This window comes from Bombyx mandarina, chromosome 09 (assembly GCF_030267445.1).
Source record: "Bombyx mandarina strain Sakado chromosome 09, ASM3026744v2".
Taxonomy (NCBI): domain Eukaryota; kingdom Metazoa; phylum Arthropoda; class Insecta; order Lepidoptera; family Bombycidae; genus Bombyx; species Bombyx mandarina.
Window position 1 is genome coordinate 7,600,754 of NC_143216.1, and position 23,013 is coordinate 7,623,766.

Genomic DNA, 23,013 nt, shown 5'->3' on the forward strand with positions numbered 1-23,013 from the left:
AAAAAAAAAAAAAAAAAAAAAAAAAAAAGACTACATTACTTTAAACTGTTCTACTAGACTAAAAAGATGGGTTTAATATTTGAATTCAGTTACTACTATTCGAAAATATGTACATAATTCCGTTTAATGTATCGCACTGTTTATTTGTTTTTTGGTGTACAATAAAGAATACTCTCTCTCTCTCATATGTATTGTGGTCTAAGACTGATTTACGGTATGGTCTAGGAATATTAAATATATTAAGTCTCGGTGCATTTAAGAAAATAGTTATAGGTTTAAGCGACAAGCGAAGTACCTTCGTCGTTTCATCGTCACAAAATGCATGAACGATAAGTATGCTTAACGAGGTATCTCATTTCAAGAAAAATAATATCTAAAATGAGCCGTTTGTGTAAACCATTAAGATAAACTGTATCTATAGTGAGACCATTTTCGTCCGCTTAAAATAAAAAGCTCATTTATCACTTGGTTGCAGACAGTTGCAGTGTCTAAGAAACATCTAGATAAAACAAATGACAAAAACCCAAAGATTCACCATGAAAATGCAAGAAGCTTTACTTGCATCTGAGCTTATCGCATCTATCAACGTCCGAAGGCTTTCACGGAAGGCTTTGTTCGCACAGCGGTACCCCCCTCCGTGTCTCACCCCGCCCCACTCAGACGTTACAAACTGCTTCAACTAACTACGACAGCCGCCCAACTTTCTTTGTGGGTGAGGACGCCGAAATGCAACCTATTTGTTAGTTTAAGCAATTAGATCTACCATCGTTATTTGTTCATATTTTTCATTTTAGTTTTACTGTGAACTTGGCTTAGCTGATATCCGTAATTGACATAAAAATATGATATTATGTTTCAAGAAGAAAAACAAGGGTTATTTTAACACGCTTTTATCAGCTTCAGACGTATGTATTTTTGTAACGGAATCTTTGAACATGATTTTGACCCCCTTCCGAACGTCGGATTAACTCGAAACTTGGTATACTTATTAAGGACTGATGACAATTCAATATTAAAAAAAATTGAAAAAAATTAAATTCAACAAAAAAATGAAAAATAAATAATAGTTTAAAAAAACTAACAAAATACGCTTTTGTAAAAAATCCAACTAAAAAATAGAAAATAAATTTTACGAAATTTGAATTAAAATTATTGTAATAAAAAATGGTGTTATTGTATAAAAGCGTGGGGTGCATGGTATCAGTTGTTATAAATATTTTATGACCAGATATGAGTAAAAGGGTTATTTTGATAATATCCTGAAAAGCACTATTTACTATTACTATTTACTAATTGAACTGCACGATCTATAAAATAGTGAATTCTTTATCGTTGTTATCTACTTTTGTATTTTTTTATTCCACAAATACGTGAACGAGCAAATGACCCATCCACGGAGCCCGTAGACATCAGAACGTGTATGTCATTATCCACCTTGAGACACAAGATCAAAGTTTCAGCTACAATCAACAACGGAGTTGCTAGACAGGTAAGTCCCTTAAAGGTACTATCTATAGGTGTTCTCAGAGTGAGTTCTAAGCGGCTATTAGTATCGGTCGGCGGTCGACGCCAGACGACTTTGATCGATGCAATACTCTGCACACCTTCACGACAGAACTGAATAACTCTGAAACGGGTAAATAGGATTAAATGACAAAATATTGTGTTCAAACTAGCTATTTACATTTTAGTCTCGCCGTTGTTATGATTAGCGAAGTGTTACATTAGAATACGGTTAACATTTAGTTTTCCTAATCATAATAATATAATGGAAACTAAGAACGCTAAACGAAAGAAAACTGCTTATAAACTGTTTGTTACTTTCAAATTTCAATACAAAACAGTTGCCAAACATCTTCTTAATAAACATCATTAAGCTGTTTATTATCTGAACTCGTTTGTGTCAACCCAAATTCAGAATCACAACATCAAATTTTGATTACAAAATTCTATTGGTTTATCACATTCTCTGTTATGAGGAAAAAAAACGTTAGTTAAACTTCAACCTGTTCGTGATTTTCATAGAGATTGATTGACATAAATGTTACACGAGGTTAGTTCAAAACCACAAAATATTTTAAACCATGCTTTTTTCTTATCTAAGCTGATAGCCTTGAGAGGCTATGTAAACGTAACCTGACAAGTAGGTAAGGTCACGGTGCTCAATCCGGGGGGCGTTTTAAACAATGAAACCAGTGAAATAGTCTAAAGGGGAATGCCCATTTCAGGCCCAAAGGGGACAATAGATTAGAGAAAAATACTTTTTTCTTTTTTTGGTCAGGAGGAAATCGCCGGACTCCCACTCTCCACTAGGGATGGCGGGCGGGGTATGTCGGAGTCGAACCGACTAAAACCTCCTGTCGCTCAACAACCAGCATCCAAACCTCGCATAAGACAGAAGTCATGAAAAGGCAAAGGGGGGAGAGTGAAGCGTTTAGTGCGGAACACATCTCTCCCATCACCCTCCCCCTCGGAACGCTGGACTGGCGGTCGTCAGCGCCACGATCACCAGCCCTCTCGGTCGGGAGGCTATCCGGAGCCCGCCTAGATGGCGCCGGTTAGAATGGGTAGAGAAAAAATACTTAGTTCATTAATTTTGTCATAAATAAATATGCATTTACTTTCTTCTAAATAAGCGCCACTCCAGTTTACAATAAGTAGTTTAAAAAAAGTAACTCTATTGAAAAAACAAGGTTTTTTATTTTTGCGGGAAAAATATTGCCAGCATCAAAACCTTTTACGTATTAAGTAAACATTTTAAGTCTATAAATAAAACATATAAATAAATCATTTTAAGTATTATCATTAATCAATGGATTTTAATCGATTATAAGCACATAAAATAACATTAAAGATATACCCATTGGACTTTAACTTGTAACTATACTTGAGATCTTAGAACTTATATCTCAAGGTAGGTGGCGCATTTACGTTGTAGATGTCTGTGGGCTCCAGTAACCACTTAACACCACGGTGGCTGTGAGCTCGTCCACCCATCTAAGCAATAAATAAAAACTTTACTAGTATTGTTATTTAAATACGTGCAACTAAAACAAAAAAAATAAAAAATAAAAAGTACACATTACTCGTAAAAAAAAGATTAAAAAATAAATCAACTATCGGTTATTTAAAAAAAAAATTGATATATGAATTTCATGTAATTATTTTGTCTTTATACTGACAACACTGAATTTAATCTGACTGACCGACACTTCGCTTGCTGCTTGTGCTTGCATTAAAAATGGATGTGTTTTGATTTTTCTTCGATTTATTTTACTTTTATCAATAACTTTTCATACTACGACTGAAAAACATTGTGTGAATTGTGGTTTTAACCTAACCGAGATTTAAAACCGTGTATATGCTCCTGTGCTATTTTTAGATGATTTACTAATTGTGTATGAAGATGAAGAAAATATAGATATTTAAAGAAGCATGTGTGTTTTTTTTATACCCTAATAACTACAATTGGATAAAAATACATTAGGAACATCTTAAACATTAAGAAAAGAAAAGTTCTTGAAGTATCTCACAATCCGACACTTATTTATATAGAAAATTAACCTCAAAACGAATTTTTATTTTTATTGTATTTTTTATAATAGTAGCGTTAATTTCAATATATTTTTTAGATATCCAATACATTTAAGAATTTGAATCAGTCCATTTTTATAGTATATTTGATGTCTATCTTGGGCCCAGCACACTATGGAGAGTGGGCATTCCCCTTTGGTGGTGGATTTAAGGCGTCTTATGAGGCCGCACGGGTAGATACCACCACTTATGGTTATGGGCTATAGACAAGCATTAGTGTGAGTAAACATCCAGAACTCGGCGTGTGATATTTTATTTATTGGACGAGCTCACAGCCCACCTGGTTGTTAAGTGGTTACTGGAGCCCATAGACATCTACAACGTAAATGCGCCACCAACCTTAAGATATAAGTTCTAAGGTCTCAGTTTAATTACAACGGCTACCCCACCCCTCAAAATGAAACTCATTACTGCTTCACGGTAGAAATAGGCAGGGCGGTGGTACCTACCCATGCGGACTTACAAGAGGTTCTACCACCAGTAAATATATTACTGAGATACGTAATAATAATTATTAAATAATACATATTAACCACCAGTAATGATGTACATATAATAAACTAAACGTTGGGCTACGCAAAAAGTCTTATAATTTTAACATTTACACCTGAATGTGACTTTGTTGTCTCAATAAGCATATACTCCTAATAGTAATCGTATCCAAAATATTTACTCGAAATTCGCTGGGTTTTTTTTCTCTCTCAAAAAACATCATCATATCGATACAGGGTACAAGTTGACCTAGGTCGGGAGCTTGCGGCCTTTTGAGATACGTATCCATTGTAAGCCCATTGTAATGGAAACAATAGCAGTTTCAACACATCACAATAGCTTGAGTTGACTCTTTGAAAAATTAAGGCAAAACTTCTGCGTAGAATTTTATAAGGCGTATATCATTAGAGACAGTTTGCGTTGCCTTTGTTGCCCAATAACAAACATCAGTTTCTTATCTCACTGTACAATATAGTGACACGCAATTTTTTGGACTGTCGTTGATTCGTCTAAAATCCAATTAAGATAAACTTAATTGTCTTTTTCTTCCTAAATATTTTATATCATTCTTGCAACTCTCCCTGAGATATATTTCTGTTTTAAAAAGCGGAAATATATTGAAATATAGTTAAATATTTAATATGAGAACAATTTAAGTACAAACACGGTGGTACAAGATTGCTATGATATATAAAGTAAACAAATCTAAGAATCGTCACAATTTTTAGGTTAAATAATCGAGTAAGAAAGCGTTGCACGACGAAATAAAACTGCTCGTATAAACCTAGATTCGACAAAGAAAAAACCGCAGAGCCGCAGCTGCGTGTGCTCGTTTTTTTTGTGACAGACAACAAAGATGAACCTGCTATACCGTTAAGAAGCTGTTTTGGACTGACTCGTGTTGATATCGACAAAAGTAACAATTAACAAAAAGAAACAATCTAGAGGCATCAAAAAAAACAAGAATAGGAACAGTTAAAACCACATAAAAATCGAATTATAGAAATAATAATGAATTTACTTAAATAAAGATAACAAACTAACTTAACAGCTAAGAATCTGAATTGGCGCACCAATCCAAATGTTGTATCAAGCTTAAGCCTCGTGATGGGTGGAGCCATTTACATTTATATTTTATTACATTTCTATGAATTCCAGTCATCGCTTCAAATCACGCGGACCGTGAGATTGTTTTTTTTATCTAAGCTATTTAAAAAAAAAATTCAATAAGATGCAAGAAATGAAAAAATCATTCTTATTTAAAAAAATCACAAGGATATAAAATCTAAACGTAATAACGTGCAAGCATAGAGCCGCCTAATAGTAATTCAAAAAACGTAATTGGTGCTGCCGAGACGAGTCGATATTTTTCGAAGCTCGGAAGGCTGAGCTCACTATAATTATATCGATAGAATAGTGCGCCGTTGCAGTCTCAATACAACCCAATTAGTCGGCGCAGACTTCCGCACGCTTTTGCCCTGCCACTAATAGGTAAGGTCTAACAAAAAGGACGTTTACATTATACTGTGCGTGCTACGGAATAAATCTTGAAGACTCGCTTTTGAGTAGTCAACTAAAGTACTAATACAAATATACTTATACTATACTTTACTTTACAATACTACATACAATACAATACTTTACAATTTTTTTAATTTAAATTCAATACGAATTCCAATACTTACTATTGAAATTGAGACAACTAATTGCGCTATCAGTTTACATAGCCAGGAGCTATCAAATATTCATTGTGGAATATGTTTAGAACGATATCAGCTTTCGTATTTTTTCAGTTTAGAAATCACTGAAAAAATAGAAATAGTGAGAGCACAACATTCAATTTCTAAAAGTAAGCAATCGTTGATTGTAAAGACGATCGGAGCGCAGCAAGGGATTATAAACGAACTCAGCACACAATTACGTGGGTCAAGCGGGCTTGCTTTACGTTGGCATCATTTATAGCTATGACATCACAGAGGCTTATGGATTTAAAACGATCTTACAAAGAACCATTTTAGTTATTATAAATTATTATACATATCATCATAATTATTTTCGGTTTAATTAACGCTTACTGTAAATTACGCATAATTGTTAAATTAAATACTCCTGATTATTAATTCTAGCGGTAGGCATCGACTTGGCCGTGTCCCCGGAATGCTGAAGTCCATGGGCGTCAGTAACCACTCACCAAAAAACTATTATTTCGCACTCACATAAATATTTATTAACAGATATTTTAAATTAACGTTTAATGTGGATGTAAACTGTCGATGTGTCAATTAAAATAAAATAAAATAAAATAAAATAAATAAACTAGTGATAAAAATACCATTTTAGAAATAAAACAATTTCACTAATAAAATGTCGTATAGTTTGAATAAAAAATATTATTATACTAAAATGCTATTTAGCTTTTTGTTTTATTTTATTTTATTTTACTCCTTTAAAATATAATTGTAATAATATAATAATAATATAAAAATAATTTAATAATAATTGTCTTTGTTAATTGAAATTTTAATTTTGTCGCAGACTATTCAAATTCAAATTCAAAATGATTTATTTCAACTTAGATGTCAGTATAGCACACTTGTTGAATGTCAAAATTTAAATAACAATGTTAACTCTACCTCTATTAAAACAAATACTGATTGCTTGGTATATTAATACGATAGCAAATAAAATTGTAGTATGGCTTATTAGTCTCTATTCGAATTAGGTTTAGAAAAAACTTAATAAAGATCTATATGATCACTGAAATGATTAATATATCAATTACACATAAACAAGCAAAGTTCCAACTGTTCTGGATGTTCACCAACATATCTGTTGAGAGTTTACATCAATTATGATTATTTGTTATTTGAATGGAATAGCATTAAAGATACCGTTGCAAACAATGACGCTTCAGGGAATCTCGTCTAACGTGAGAATCTTAGAGTGCAGTTGCCCGGCCGTTAGTTTCATACACACCGATTCATTTCATTTACGCCCAGAGCAGTGTCAATTCAAGAGCACAAGCTACATTTTAATTCCTTAAAACTTTTATCACTCCTTTCCCATCTTCTCGAACAAAGATTTTCGAACAAACAACCGTAAAAGCAAGCAACGTAGCAACGTTAAATGGTCTTTATTACTTTTTTAATTTTTTTTTATTGCCCTTTTAGGCAGACGAGCATACGGCCCACCTGATGGTGAGTTGTTACCGTCGTCCATGGACTTCAGCAATGCCAGGGGCAGAACCAAGCCGCTGCCTGCCGCTTAATATTCTTAATACTTCCTACGTATTTGTGAATAAGATTATAAATAAAGATGTCATAAAGAAAATACTCGAAAAAAAAACCTACCTTCATTTATAACGATAACCTTTACACTCAAAAACTTAGCTGTATTGCACTCACATATAAATAAATGAAAACGTTCCACACTCACATGTAGCTCATTTACAGAAATACAATATAGGAGTCGAAACATAAGAAGTGAACTCACGGCCTACGTATCACCTGTGTCCAAAACACGCATTGAACGAGCATTCTTGAAATATGCAAAGATAGCTCACGACCGAGATCCACGTAGGTAACACAGCGTGAGATGCTCACAGCAAAATCTCCACAATCCAGAACTAGAAAATGAAGTGTCTAAACTAAGCTATACATAAACTTGTTGGATCACTTGTAAACATTTTTAACCGGTGATGCAAGATTTTTTGCCAATCTAGGTTTAGGCGTATTAACTACCTGTTCGAGCAATAAAATCAACTTAATCGACAACAGCCGACTGTCCGTGTTTTACGGATAGTAATAAAAAAATTATAGTCAAATGTTTTTGCTTATCGTTGATAAGCAGAGAACAATTTTAAACGCAGTAATGCTTTGTTAATAATTTTGGAATCATTTTATTATTATAACTTTAAGTAAATAATCCATGTTATTCCCTGCTAAAAAAATAGATTATTTTTTCTTAAGCCAAACTACTTAGAACGGTGCTGTATTTATTGTTTTGAGTGCAAAAATGAAAATGAAAAAAAAAACACTGGAAAAAAAAGGCGTGCGCGTGCAACTTGGTGCAGGTGAAAGCAGTGAAATTCCTTACGTGGTATAGTATTGTAGTTTTCTGTATTTTTCATCCTTAAATCAAATTTCTCTTGTACAAGGGAATGCTGTGAATAAGAGAAACGACTTCTTCACCATTTATATAAATTTTAAAATTATATATAGATTTTTTTTTAAATTCTTCATTAAGTATTCAATATAAGTTAGTTAATATGTTACTGGCATCTATAGTAGCAAAATTCCTCTCTCCAAGATCGAGTGGTTCGCGAGACACTCTATCTATTTTCTCACTCTCGCTCGTCCTAATTTGTATATTTTCTCTCTAGCCGTAACGAGTATGTCACGAGTTAAATTTTACTTTCTTTTTATATGTAGTTTAGGCGCGTTCTAAAGAAGGTTCACTTCATAAATCATTTAACTTTGTAATAAGATATAAACTGTCTTTAAAATTAAATGTTTTCGGTAGCAAAGAGCGCCCACATCGTCCATTATTTAATACATATACAATTGATCATTAACTTGTATACTTGCTGAACAATTTTTTCGCATAGTTTTATTTTTTAAATGAAAAAGCTGTGATTATAGAGCATTTTGCACGATCCCATGCTAAACATGAAATATGACACATGTGTCCCATATTGGGACTGTTGTATATCAATACGTTATAGTATATTTTATGTATATTAAAAATAGTCCACTTTCGCACAACGAAGATACTAATTTTGTTTTATGGTATATTTCTTATCCGAAATTTCCTCACGTACCAACACTTATATTTCATCGTGTTAAGGACGTCAATCTAAGCGCTCGACTACCCGTTATATGGTCTTTAATTTTTTAAATTTAATCCTACTATGAAAATCATTGTAAAATAAATATATAACTAGTCGAATTGTTCAAAATCTTATTTATGTTACATCAAAGAAAGCCGTAAACTACCAAAATATATCTATTAAATACAAACAGTAAGATGGTACATTCGCGACAAGCAATGCCTGAGTCGTGACGCTGGCCACACCGCGTTGTACACGACCAGATACTTCTCTATAAATACAAATCTAAGCAGGTACATAATCATTGCTTAAAGTTTAGTTATAATAAAAATAAATAAGATCACATTAATTTACGAATCGATTCTAGAGGACAAAGGCATGAGATCTTATTTATGTATATATGCTTAGAATTAGAAATTAAATTTCTTACGTGGGTTGTTCTCCAAATTTAAAATCTAAATGTTGTCATACGATCAGATAAAATTCCGGCTTTATATTTTATTACACAAGCACGCTTTGAGCAAAAAAAAATTGATTTCAAAACCTAATCGAAATTAATAGGTTTTTTTTCTAGCCGTCCAAGAAAGATGAGAAGATAGACCATTTTGTGGTAGATGGCTACCGAAGCCTATATAAATCGCAAACTTGACTATGCTATGAACGCTTCCAAGGCGTTAGTTTAATGGATATGCCTTGTTTAAATAGATTTCATAGCGCGAGCAAACCAGACGGAGAACAGTTTATTCTTCACAGAACGGAAACGCTCTAGATACTGAATTTACGTACAACGTTGAATGGATCGTACGATATTATATCCAAACGTATCTATTTCCATCAATTGGATTGATTTCCACACGCAATTAAATTTAAAAAATTGATAGTTAATTATTGTAGCCCTTAGATTTAAACAAATACCAATAGGTTTTCACTATTATTTTATAAATTATTTTATTTATTAAAAGGTCAGAACAACTTTCAGATTGTATTTATTCAGTCAACATTTTTGTATATAATTTCGTAAGTCCCATAAAACCGCATTCCAGTTTAACTGCGGAATCGGCTGATTCTCATCTTATCTGATATCACTGAATCGTAATTTATGTTCAAAACCAATCTAATGATTGTTTAAAGCTCATTTAAGCATATATTATTTTAGATCTCTCGATAGATTTTTTAACTTTCATCATATAATATCTACTAAAAAACCATTCACTATAATATGAAGGCCACTTTTTGAGAGTTCTGGTATCGTAGTAATTAATTTTGGGTTTGTACCCCTACGGATACTGGCCGTGTATTATAATTTATAAATGCTTTAGAGTGAATGTAGAGTTATAGCACGTCATAACATAAATGTAACAAAAATCAGATTATTTTTTTTACTGAACTAGATAAACTCGCCTGGTAATAAACGGCTAGTGGAACCCAAAAAACATTACAACGCGAATGCCACCCCTAATGATGGAGCTTGAAGTCGAAGGTTTTTTTTTTTTTTTTTATTGCTTAGTTGTGTGGACGAGCTCACAGCCCACCTGGTGTTAAGTGGTTACTGGAGCCCATAGACATCTACAACGTAAATGCACCACACACCTTGAGATATAGTTCTAAGGTCTCAGTATAGTCACAACGGCTGCCCCACCCTTCAAACCGAAACGCATTACTGCTTCACGGCAGAAATAGGCGGGGCGGTGGTACCTACCCGTGCGGACTCACAAGAGGTCCTACCACCAGTAAAATTTCGTTTCGTTGTATTGTATTACGGCTGTTTTACTCGCTATTTTAATCCAACAGCTATCGAGGGTTAGGACCCTTGGTCGAGAAAGTGACGAAGACCATCTTTAATGCGTTCAACACTCATGTACCAACAATCGAACCACTCGATCAATAAAGATTTGGTCTAAGTAGATTCCTAACATTCTGGCCGTCTTCTATGATCTTTTAGTTTTCTTTTCTACAGTGTTTCCTGAGCGCCATTTTCAGATTGAGCAGATCCTATGTACCTACTTGTTGACTAATTTTAATTTCATAATCAATTTTGTCAATTCTTTTATTTGATTGCATCTCGTTTTCTTGCGAAAATATAAAAGATAAAATGCTAAGTTGTTCTTAAATTAGAATATTGCTTATCTTATCTCTGATCTTCTGTTAGTATATCTAAATTGAATTTAAATAATTCATTACGCAAAAAAGAAATCCATTAATAAACCAACAACCCGGTTAAGATTTACTTGCTTATCTATGATTTCGTTTAGAACTATCGTGAAGCCCGCTCTTCTGTCTGGGGCCAAATTATTTTTAAATAATTAATAAATAACTGGGAGCAAATTACGTTCTCCGGTCCCAAATTAGGATCCCCTGTGTTATGGGCACCAGAGACTGCCATATATACTTATATACGTTTAAATATATATAAATATATATTTAAAGAGTCCCTAAAACAATCCGTACGATTGGCAGTGAAAAATTTTCCCATGGAAAGAGTGCGTGCTCCTATTGATAACTGGCCTCAATGTTTAAAGGACTGTATTGCAGCCAATGGAGACCACTTCGAATAAGCTTTTTATACTTTAAATTGTTTTATATTTATGTATTAAACTAACACACTGTAAAAGTAATAAATGTTATTTTCAATAGATTTTTTTTTTCCTTTTTTCAGTATTTATGGCAAGACTAGGTATATGCCACTATTGCTTATGATAGGTATATTATAATTATCTTCATAATCATATTTGAAAATTCAGCCTAAAGGGGTAATAAATAAATATAATGTAAATAAACACGTAGAGATTAAAACGTAAAATTAGTATTCATTATATCACGACATAATATAATCTCTTCGGTTATTAATCAAAATCCGGACACGCGATCCTGACTTCTTTTACTGCTAATACTACTCTTGATACATCTATAGAAGAGTCTTATCGACAATCTAGTACATACAAGAACACCTAAGTACTGATGGCAGGCCATATTGCAAGTCCGAGTGACTACCGTCATCCTATTTCTACCATGAACTAATTTTGTTAAAAAGTTGTTTGATTGAGGCTTCAATGGAATTGAGAATTCAAACTTATATCTCAAGATATATTATTTATATGTACATATAATTTATATCATTTACGTGTCCAGTACGATTAATGCTTACTATTTAAATGGTTAATTCATACTAGATCCGTGTGCTTATTACTAAATTCTGATTATGGATTTACAACGCTGAATACAACCAAGAAAACCACTAATTAAAACATATGAATGATTCGTACGTAAGTCTTTAACACTTATTGTAGAATTTCTCATCTATCGGAGTACTTTGAAACGCACAATGAATTGTAATAATCTTCTTTGTCAACAGCCTTATTGAAATTCATAGTAAAACAAGAACTGTGTTAAATACACCAAGCAATGTTGTTCACATGTCGCAATGTGTTAGAAAAGAGCTGCATATCGTGAACTTCCTAAGGACATTTTTTTTGCAAAAATTTATTTATCTTTAGATAAACTTTAATATAATTCCTGAAAGTCAAAGGAAGTAAGTACTACCGCTGGTTCTAAAAAGAGGAAAAGGACCGGCGAATCAAACTCAATGGGCCTGACTTTTTTACAAAGTCGTCGCCGCTTAGAAGTTGTACTGACCTAAAGGATAGGACGCCCGGTGTGGTTTTATCAAACGGAAAAACTACGCTGGTATCCAAATCCCATAAGAGAGAAGCACTTTTTCTAATTTAACAATGTAATTATAAAAAATAAAATTAGTATATACAGCATGTTGACCAATGGCTTTCACGATGAATAAATAGCCTCGTGTAATAATAACCGAGCCCGCATTAACTAAATTACAATTTACGTGATAAGTGGTCGAAGGACCCACGTGAGCAAGAACCACTACTCTATTTCTGCCGCGAAGAAATAACACATTCCAGTGTGCCACCACACACAAACAGCCGCTATAGTAAACAATTTCAATTTAGAGCTCTTGTCTCAAGGTGAGGGCGGCACGTCCGAAAACGAAGGCCACACTAAATACTTTCCGGTTAGAAGCGTAGGGCAGTCGTTATGCAATACATTGTGGATGCCAACATTCGGTAGGTACCGGCTTGGCTGTAACCTTCGCATTGCTGGTGTCCATGGGCAACGGTAAAGCCCGTCAGATTAAGCAAGCAAAAAAGTCTAGGAGTTCTTCTATAAAAAGTGAACGAAATATAATGAAAATTATACGGTCGCTTCCGTACCGTGCACCACCACAGTCGATTCCTTCTATTTTCTACACACAATTTTCGTTAAAACACAACTCTAAAATCTCAGATCTCAATTGTGTACTGAAAATAAATTAAGTAAAGTAATCGTTTTCGATTTGTCTTTTTGTCTAAGTATTCGTGTTTAACCTTGACCACTTCCCAAATATTTAATTTTTCAAATATTTTAAACGAACAATGCCAACGAATTCACACTCGCAAACTGAATGTTGCATAGCTCTATACATAGAATTTGGTCTTACTACCGCTTAGCTCGTACTCTCAAATCGGATACGGTAGTAACTATGCCCCCCCTCGTAGGCCCCTCAGGCCGACTCGCGGCGTTCGATGATGACGAAAAAGCAGAGCTGCTGGCCGATACATTGCAAACCCAGTGCACGCCCAGCACTCAATCCGTGGACCCTGTTCATGTAGAATTAGTAGACAGTGAGGTAGAACGCAGAGCCTCCTTGCCACCATCGGATGCGTTACCACCCGTCACCCCGATAGAAGTTAAAGACTTGATCAAAGACCTACGTCCTCGCAAGGCTCCCGGTTCCGACGGCATATCTAACCGCGTTATTAAACTTCTACCCGTCCAACTCATCGTGATGTTGGCATCTATTTTCAATGCCGCTATGGCGAACTGTATCTTTCCCGCGGTGTGGAAAGAAGCGGACGTTATCGGCATACATAAACCCGGTAAACCAAAAAATCATCCGACGAGCTACCGCCCGATTAGCCTCCTCATGTCTCTAGGCAAACTGTATGAGCGTCTGCTCTACAAACGCCTCAGAGACTTCGTCTCATCCAAGGGCATTCTCATCGATGAACAATTCGGATTCCGTACAAATAACTCATGCGTTCAACAGGTGCACCGCCTCACGGAGCACATTCTTGTGGGGCTTAATCGACCAAAACCGTTATACACGGGAGCTCTCTTCTTCGACGTCGCAAAAGCGTTCGACAAAGTCTGGCACAATGGTTTGATTTTCAAACTATTCAACATGGGCGTGCCGGATAGTCTCGTGCTCATCATACGGGACTTCTTGACGAACCGCTCTTTTCGATATCGAGTCGAGGGAACCCGCTCCTCCCCACGACCTCTCACAGCTGGAGTCCCGCAAGGCTCTGTCCTCTCACCCCTCCTATTTAGCTTATTCGTCAACGATATTCCCCGGTCGCCGCCGACCCATTTAGCTTTATTCGCCGACGACACGACTGTTTACTATTCTAGTAGAAATAAGTCCCTAATCGCGAAGAAGCTTCAGAGCGCAGCCCTAGCCCTAGGACAGTGGTTCCGAAAATGGCGCATAGACATCAACCCAGCGAAAAGTACTGCGGTGCTATTTCAGAGGGGAAGCTCCACACGGATTTCCTCCCGGATTAGGAGGAGGAATCTCACACCCCCGATTACTCTCTTTAGACAACCCATACCCTGGGCCAGGAAGGTCAAGTACCTGGGCGTTACCCTGGATGCATCGATGACATTCCGCCCGCATATAAAATCAGTCCGTGACCGTGCCGCGTTTATTCTCGGTAGACTCTACCCCATGATCTGTAAGCGGAGTAAAATGTCCCTTCGGAACAAGGTGACACTTTACAAAACTTGCATAAGGCCCGTCATGACTTACGCGAGTGTGGTGTTCGCTCACGCGGCCCGCACACACATAGACACCCTCCAATCCCTACAATCCCGCTTTTGCAGGTTAGCTGTCGGGGCTCCGTGGTTCGTGAGGAACGTTGACCTACACGACGACCTGGGCCTCGAATCAATTCGGAAATACATGAAGTCAGCGTCGGAACGATACTTCGATAAGGCTATGCGTCATGATAATCGCCTTATCGTTGCCGCCGCTGACTACTCCCCGAATCCTGATCATGCAGGAGCCAGTCACCGTCGACGCCCTAGACACGTCCTTACGGATCCATCAGATCCAATAACCTTTGCATTAGATGCCTTCAGCTCTAATACTAGGGGCAGGCTTAGGGACCCCGGTAACCGTACTCGTCGAACTCGACAAAGAGGTCGACGTGCAACCTAACCCATGCATCAGCCCGCTGAGTTTCTCGCCGGATCTTCTCAGCGGGTCGCGATTCCGATCCGGTAGTAGATTCATTCGCGAAACAATTGCTCTTGAGTTGTTAGGTCTCCTTCGGAGGCGCTCGGGCAGTTGTTAGCAAATCCCACCCCTCTTGGCTGAGCCTTTGCTCGCCCACCTGTCCTGGTGAAACTGGAAAGGCCTTCGGGCCACCAGTAAACTTTCAATCATAAAAAAAAAAAAAAAAAAAAAAAAAAAAAAAAAAAAAAAAAAAAAAAAAAAAAAAAAAAAAAAAAAAAAAAAAAAAAAAAACATAGAATTTATTTTTCTTCTGTTATCAATCTTTTTTAATGAAAATAATAACTAAATCCATTCAGTAAGATTAGCATAGGTTATACATATGAGTGCACAACTAAATTCGACGAGACTGGGAAAGTTCTGCGTTGTAAGAGCATATTCATAAAAAGAAGTACTTTGAATAAATAGGCTAAATAGAATAAATTAAAAGGCCACTGCTTATATGCTTTTATAGTTTACTAAAGATTTGAGTCGTATTTGAGACGTTTCGTGCCGAAATGTAGCTGGGTGACTATTATTTATAAATGAGAAAGTCTAAGTACAAGTAAGAACTAGTTACTGTTGAGACATCGACCTCGTGTCTTATGGTAAGCTGCTGCCAGTTATGGGTTTCGATAATTACTAACTATAGAGTGCGCTGTGCTGATCCACCCGTATAGATGAAGAAATAAAAAACACAGTAAACGAATAAAATTATAATGAAGTCCAGATTAATTGCGTCATCTTTACCGTTTTGTTTTGAATTAAAATACAGTATAATTGATAGATAGAATTAAGTGCAATCACTAATCAAGATGCAGGTGGTTCACACCTGCGTCGTTCTGACACTCATTTAGCTAAGTGCCGTAAGTTTCAAACATATCGAAGTAAACAAAATTAGTTTCGCTGTGAACTTTGTCTTAATGATTAATTACTTTTCTGTTGTCTTTTAGAATTTCAAATAAGCTAGGCTTTTACAGTTATAATACTATGGTTGTATCTTATTAATAACTACTTTTGTACTCCACTACACTTAAGTATTATAGCGATAATTATAATTAATCGGTGATGATGAATGTACCTTTTTTTTTTATGTACCTGAGTAACAAGTTCAGGAGTATCCTAAGAGTGGTATCATAATAATTATTATTAAACGACCACCGTGTTTCATTTTTGAAATATACATAACATATACTACTATTAGTGATTTATTTCAGATTCTTCAATAAATTGTATTCATATCTATTCTATATTTCACAGTAGCTGCGTATGTTGAAAGTATATCTACTTGCGGCAACGGGCAACAAATTAAGGCATTGTTTTTACTGCTTTTCAGTTTATGCAAGCAGATACTAAGCTGCACACACCTAGACCTAATTTTATATGCGCTTGTTTATACGTATCCAACATTGAATGATTCTTTCAATTGCACAGAATTTAATTACTGTTCTCGAAGGACATGAGTATTCGCCGACGTGTAATTTGCAAAAAGCGATTTATTGCCACCTTATAAATGTTTCATTTCTGTGTTTTAACTTTTGTATCTAATTTTGTACTAGATATCATAGTAGCACGATGTATGATGCCCATACTTAACAAATTACAAAACCTATTCAATACTTTACACGTGGTTTTGTGTCAAGTTCATTGACGTATTGATTAAACATTTAAATATAAGATGAAGAAAGAAAAGATAAGGGCAATTAGTGTGTTGATTTACGATCACATTGTCTTTTATTTATTATACATATTTACATATTATTTTGAGATACCAAACCAAATTTTTGACCTACGAATATTATTTTGTGCAAAATTAAATTATTTGGTTCACGGAACACAACCATTTGATACATTTACAATATCTAGTTAAATTACTAAACATTATCTTCCCCTAACATTTATCCGTCCGTGACAGAGGTACGGTCGATTTCATAAATCGATATCTATAACAAAATAATCCCGGCGATCGAATGGAACGCGTGCCTTACCATCGCGCCGTCACGCCCACTCCTCAGGGCCCAGTTTGTTTTAGCACGACAAAGGATATTCTTGCTTCGTACCTATTTCATTGTTACCTTTGTAGTGTTTTAGACATACAATAACAATAATTTACGTTTCATCGCGTAATTCCACTGCACTCTGTAGCTAGTTACTGCATTTTAGATTTTGTCAAAGGGTCAGACAAACTTTAGCTTGCTTTTTCCCGTTGGATGATGAGCGGACAAGTTAACACGCAGCTGATTTTAAGCGATTACCCGATCCTACTTAGTTACAACCAGAATGGACGTTCGGCGCTAAATGACTATTAGTTAGAAAAAAAAACAGTGAATTGAGCTCTCAATGTAGGAATATGCACCAGTTCCTGTTAGCACTGTCGACCTGCTTTTCAAATGGAGCTAGATTTCTTATTTGAAACGAATTATAATTATTGTGTACCACTAAGGTGTGTTGCTGTTGCTGAGTTGCTATACGTTTTCTTATAATTAAAGATTATCAGTAAATCGTTAATTCCCATAAATGAGATAAAGCCTGTATGTAACCTAAATTGATGTGGATGAACAACAGTTTCTTTATATTATAATTGTCGGCGCAATGTCACTATTTAGTTAACTATAAATAATTAAAGTGAACTAAGACAGTATTCAAGAGAATTCATGACTAAGCTACCCTCACTTTCTACTATAAATACCTGTGACTATACGAATGCCTATTGTCGCAAAAAACATTCCGGCATGAGCACTCAAATGGAGTGGAGCTCTCTGTTGTTATGGTCGTATATTTGAAATGTAATAGATGGAATTCATTGGAAAAGTGAAGGCAATGATAAAAAAGGAGAATGGCGTCAGCAAGGCTGGTGTCATCATATTAAAAACACCATGGAATCAGCCTCTCCGCCATATCATATTTTTAGAAAACTAACAGTACAAAACACTCGCTTATTATATTAAAAATAAGGTAACAAAAACACACAAGTTTCCACCATTAATACAATACATGGCAGACTATGATCAAAAATAAATGACCAACATTATGACGGTAATCTGAATCTTATAGTGCTTCTTTAGGTTTTAAAACATTTTGTGCATATTTATAGCTGCGTTATACTACATAATATATTAAAGTATACTCGTATAAGTAATTTGAATGTTTTGCTTGGTTGAATTTTAAAGAATACAGTAATAAAATGTTAACTATCATAAAAAACAGTAAATAAAATGAAAGATCCAGCAATTAATTTCTAGTTTTAAGTACAAAAATGAATTACGGACATGTAACAAAGCATTGTAAGTTACTGGGAACACTTGACCAAGCGGTATCGGCGTATTTTCCAAAGAATAACGTTCCAACGCAAATTCTTATAAACTGTAGGGTAGGTACACTAGCTCTTTCGTCTATTTTGGCGAGTAAAAAACAGGTGCAAATAGTTTTGTTAACAAAACAGAACAAATCATTAGTTCCTAGAAGTCCAAATCTATCGTTAAATATGTAACTAAGCTTAACTCTAGAAACAAGATTTTCCTAGGACATGTGCATATTGAAATGATAAAAACGTTCACACCAACACGGGACGGTGCAAATAAACAAAAATTGAGCCGTTTGTAAAGGAATGATGAAGACGTTCCATAATACATCAGTCGAGAGCCGCTAGCCGTGAACAAATCGAATTAAATCAGCCACTGGCTGAAAAGAATCGTTTCTTAGCACGAATGAACAACAATGCCTGTTATTAAAAAAAAAAGAACGGTGATAAATAACGTATAATTTGTTCAGTAATTAATGCCGTATTGTGAGACGGGGCGTGAGTGGAGCTTCTCATTTCGTATGTAGAAAGCCGTGTTCCTCTGATATTATCCGAGAAGCAAAATCGATGGCGAAAAGATAAGAATCCACTACTTTGTAAGTATAATTAATTTAAATAGCATTTTAGTGTGTCAAATGTAAATTCTAAGTGATTGAGTGTTGACGAAACTGAATCGAAAATCAAGTATTCAATTACAAATTACTATTGATAACATTAAGTGCGAAACTAGAAATGATAATTATATACTAAGTAGTGTGAACTATAACGTTTTTTAATCGATCTATTCCATAAGCGACGTCATGAGAATCGAAATTCGATTGTCACATGTCACGCCAGACTGATACCAATTACGATAGCATTTTAATAGATAGTTTAATTTTCAATAATAAGTCATTTAAAAACATAGACATTAATAACATGATACAAATATTTAATATTTGATTACGTAAATCTTAATTTAAAACTCTTAAGTTCGAATCGAGACAAATTTTATTTCAACGATGTTCACGCAATTTAGTACTGTCCTTCACAGAAATGGGTTGCCATTATGAGTAGAATGGCGAGCATATTTGCCCGTCTTTGACGTTACTAATTTTGTACTAATTATAGGACGAAATTTGAGTGTATCTCTAAATAGATTACCCTGTTTCAGTCGCGAAGGATTTACGCATTCTGTTCGAAGACAATACATTTGATTCCGTCCGCGCGTAACTGGAATAGCCCTTATGTTACCAGCAAATAGGTAGGGGAAAAAAGCAGTTGAAACTTCAACTTCGCGTCTTACGGCCGTTTTCAATAACCTATCTATCCCTAGTTTCGGTTACTAAAGATAGACAAATCTATATTTTTGTCCTTACTTACGTTCCAATAACCTATCGACGGGCAGCAGTTCCTATCGGATTTATCTATCCATCGTCGGGAGGACGGATAGCCTGCTAAAGATAGAACGCTCATACAAATCGTGCTTACTTCCGTTTCAATATGAGTTTTAAGTAACTCTCCGGTACGCGGCGCTATCTCTAGTATGGGCATTCGCTTATCTGTCAAAATCGGCCGGTTACATGTTTATCTTTCGAAAGTAAATCACTATAATTTAATAATTGTTTCTCTTCATATTGGCATATTGTAGCAGTGATGATAGTGATATGGAATTATTTCAAATGATAATGGATTGTGATGCAGATAGTGATAGTGAGGCCGATATCATATGGTTAGGAAAATAAAGATCGTCTGAATTATATGGCGAAGATCAATAATTACGAATTTGACTATAGATTTCTGAGCAAAGGTGTTGTGAATGAATTGATTAATTTAATGAGACCATATTTGAGTGTAACGTCAAAAAGGTAAGATAAATTTTAACCATAAAAGTACTCGTTATTACAACTTATATTTGTTTATAGCAATAGCAAAATTATACCTAATTTTTGTTGTGTTACAAAATCACACTCAACAGGAATTCTATAATACTGCTGGATTCCCATGGTGCCCTAAATGACATTCATATACTAATACTATAACCTGGTAGGCTATTTACCTTCATTCTTATTACACACTGATACCTCTACATTTTATATTTGTGTTACAGATTCAAATATAGGAGAGGAATTTAGAAATAGAAAAAGAGTATTTTGAATGTGTAATTTGTGTGCAATGCATCACTGATGTTTCAAAATGTTGTTGCTTGATGGCCTGGGTCTACTCATGATACAACTATAATTAACCATTCCGATTGAAAAGGAATTTCTTATTTATATTACCTTATTTATATTATTATTATATTTTTATTTATTTATATTATATATTTAGGTGTTTATATGAATTTAATATGACACTATTATAATAAATTATCTACATATCAAGAGAACATTGATAACAAGGTGGACTTGGAAATTGCTATTTGCTTGCCGATAGAAGCTATCCCCACAACCCTATCTTTTAACGTGATTAATAATAATTAACCCACATACTCAATCGGAACGATTTAAAATGAATCACATATTAAAACAAGAAATACTATAGAGAGGTAATCTTTTTTTTTAGTTAAGAGCTTGTTATACTGTATTGTAAAATAATTTAAGCGAATAATGTATAATTTTCAGATGCATTGGTGTTTGTAAAAGAAGACTCCCTGTATATCATTGAAAAGTAGATTAAAACTAGAAAATATGCAAGCTGTTATTATAGCTGCCATGCTGCATAATATCGTCAGAAGTATGAATTTAGAAGAATTAGAATCAGAAATTTCAGTCGCAGATACATTACAGGAAAATAATATAATTGTTCGTAACAATTTTTCAAAACTTACATCTGAAATACAACTATGTACTTATAAATAATTGCTTCCAAAGATAATTTATAAAATAAACTCCAAAGATAATTTGACTATTTTTTATTTTCCAAAATGATAATTACATGGTAGTTAGTACATGCAAGATATTTAATTTAGAATTTGTACATATACTTAAAAAACTATCTAACTTAACTACTTAATTTATGAAATTTAATATTCCTTTTAAGTAATTTTTAATTTTTAAATTATCTAAATCTAACTTAACTTTTGCTACAACAATCTCCTTTTCTTTATTTTCCAAGTCAAGTCTCTTTTTTGCTATTAGATATTCTGCTAATGCATTGTCCCTATGCTAGCCTTGCATTTCTTTTCTTCCATCTTGTTTCCGCTTGGCTGTAAAAGTGTTAAAAATATTATATGTGACCTACAACAATGTGCATGCTTTATCAAAATTTCATCTGAAATCCTTACCACCTCCAGCCTGTAACAAAGAGCATAATTATTTCAAATACTACGGCAACCTGAAGAAAAAATAATGTTTATCAATGTGTTATTAGAGACAAACAATCAACTAATTATATTAACCTTACTAAGGTTGTTTCTTATGTTGCCGTAGCGTTCTTTAAGTTTTCCCATTTTAGTCGAAGCTGCGATGGAGTTCGTGGGAAACGACGAATCGACGAATTAAAATCATTTACAAGGGTTTGCCAAGCCTGCTCCTTCAATTTATTGTTTGTGGCATTTGTTGCCTTATTATTGAAATATTTTTTCGCCGCCACAAGTTCTGCTAGAATCATCGTCTCATCTTTTGTCATGGGTGCTGCCTTTCTTGACTGAAAAAGATATATTTTCTAAACTTGAACTCAAAGTTTTCAAAGTAAAATTATTATTATCAATGTAGTTCATAGATACTTACAGAATTCATTTTATTTCACTGTAGCTCTTTAATTATAAACACACTTAGAATTATAAATGAAAGTTTTAAAGCGTTTTGGAGGTAAGTCATCATCTAATATAGTAGGTAAACAATAGAAAAACAAACAAAAGAAACTGATCACTGCTTATTGGCAAACGGACTGTCAAAACGTTTCGTTTCATAATTTCGACTAGGATAAAAATAGCAATACGTCCAATTTAAAAAAATCTACATATGTTTTTATTACTTTTTGTTATAAACAAATGTGTTTATGATAGTCTACAATATGCTGGTTAAATTATAGTTATAATTTAGAATAAAATAAAATAAGTCTTGAACCTGATGTTGTTTCGTATTTGTAGTAGAACGAAACGTATCAAGAGGCTCGGATAAATCGGAGGGAAGAAGCTATCTACTGTTGGTTAAAGAGAGATAGCACTTATCCGTGATTGTGAAACGCAAACTAAGGATAGATACGCTCTTGCTGATATTCGGAGATAGCTATCTATCCGAAAACTCAGATACGTTATTGAAAACGGCCGTTAGATGAGCAACTTGAGCGCCGGTAACCACACTAGACGTGAGTTTGTTCGTCCATCTACGGCTTAACATAGAAACGATCGAAAGGAACAGTATTGTATGAATCTAACACAGTTAAATTTTGAATTGATAATGTCGTCAAGATTATATAAGCCTACGTAACGGTACTTTCTCCGCTTATTTTGTTTCCTTTTCCTCTATTGGCCTCCGCTGTTAA

The 23,013-nt window shown here is 34.6% G+C and overlaps 3 long non-coding RNA genes across 4 annotated transcripts; 2 read left to right on the top strand and 1 right to left on the bottom strand.

Moving 5' to 3' along the window:
- The first annotated feature begins 238 nt into the window (after positions 1-238).
- LOC149502321 (uncharacterized) lies at positions 239-2,790 on the top strand. Its single transcript, XR_016323504.1, has 2 exons — positions 239-1,489; positions 2,282-2,790. It is a non-coding gene; the product is annotated as an uncharacterized LOC149502321 (long non-coding RNA).
- A 16,929-nt stretch (positions 2,791-19,719) lies between these two features.
- On the top strand, positions 19,720-21,427 carry LOC149502322 (uncharacterized). Its single transcript, XR_016323548.1, has 2 exons — positions 19,720-20,393; positions 20,636-21,427. It is a non-coding gene; the product is annotated as an uncharacterized LOC149502322 (long non-coding RNA).
- On the bottom strand, positions 21,425-22,800 carry LOC149502323 (uncharacterized). Of its 2 annotated transcripts, XR_016323546.1 has the most exons (3): positions 21,926-22,800; positions 21,812-21,821; positions 21,425-21,733 (listed from the first exon to the last, which is right to left on the bottom strand). It is a non-coding gene; the product is annotated as an uncharacterized LOC149502323 (long non-coding RNA). The 2 variants fall into 2 exon arrangements; XR_016323547.1 differs by lacking the exon at positions 21,812-21,821.
- Positions 22,801-23,013: the final 213 nt, after the last annotated feature.